Source organism: Calidris pugnax, unplaced genomic scaffold, assembly GCF_001431845.1.
Source record: "Calidris pugnax isolate Ruff unplaced genomic scaffold, ASM143184v1 scaffold280, whole genome shotgun sequence".
NCBI classification, from domain to species: domain Eukaryota; kingdom Metazoa; phylum Chordata; class Aves; order Charadriiformes; family Scolopacidae; genus Calidris; species Calidris pugnax.
Window position 1 is genome coordinate 745673 of NW_015091123.1, and position 1034 is coordinate 746706.

Consider the following 1034-nt stretch of genomic DNA (forward strand, 5'->3'; position numbering starts at 1 on the left):
TCAAGGGGCTCCAGGAGAGATGGGGAGGGACTCTGGATCAGGGAGGGGAGTCCTAGGAGGAGGGGGAAGGGTTTGACCCTGAAAGAGGGGAGATGGAGCTGAGATGTGGGGAAGAACTTCTTTGGTGTGAGGGTGGTGAGAGCCTGGAACAGGTTGCCCCGAGAAGCTGTGGCTGCCCCATCCCTGGAGGGGTTCAAGGGCAGGTTGGAGGGGGCTTGGAGCAACCTGGGCTGGTAGGAGACACCCGAGGGCAGGGGGTGGGATGGGATGGGCTTTCAGGTCCCTTCCAACCCAAACCATTCCGTGATTATATGAAATTCCTCCCCCCCCACCAGCCGTTACTCACTTTCTGTGGAAGGCGTGCTGGCACGGCAGCACCCCCAGCTCCTCCTTCGCCTTAAAATCCTCCAGGCAGACGGCGCAGGTCTGCTGCGGGAGGTGAGACGGAGGGTGAGGGCGGCTGCAAACACCTGGAACCCGGTGTGACACCCACACGTGGCCCCGCTCCCACCAGGAATGCCGTGGCTGTGAAATCCCACTGCTCTTCCCAGGTATTCCCAGCTGGGAGCTCAGCCCAGTTCCCGAAACACACCCAAGGAGGGGTTTTCCCTCCCGATTCCCAGCCGTGTGGTGCCCACATCCCCATACCAGCCCCATGGAGCAGAGGGGATGTGCCCCAGAGCATCATCCTCCTCAGCTCCAACTCCATCCCAGCCCAGAAGGCTCACCCCGTGCACATTCAGCCTCCGGGCATCACCCTTCAGGACCACCTGGGGAAGAAAAGGAGGCAGAGGATTTAACATCAGGCAGGATTTTTCCAGGAGGTGTCAGGAGGATGGGGCCAGTCTTTTTTCAGTGGTGCCCAGGGACAGGACAAGAGGGAATGGGCACAAACTTGAACATAAGAAGTTCCACCTAAACATAAGGAAGAACTTCTCTGCTGTGAGGGTGGCAGAGCCCTGGCAGAGGCTGCCCAGAGAGGTGGTGGGGTCTCCTTCTCTGGAGACATTCAAACCCCCCCTGGACACGTTCCT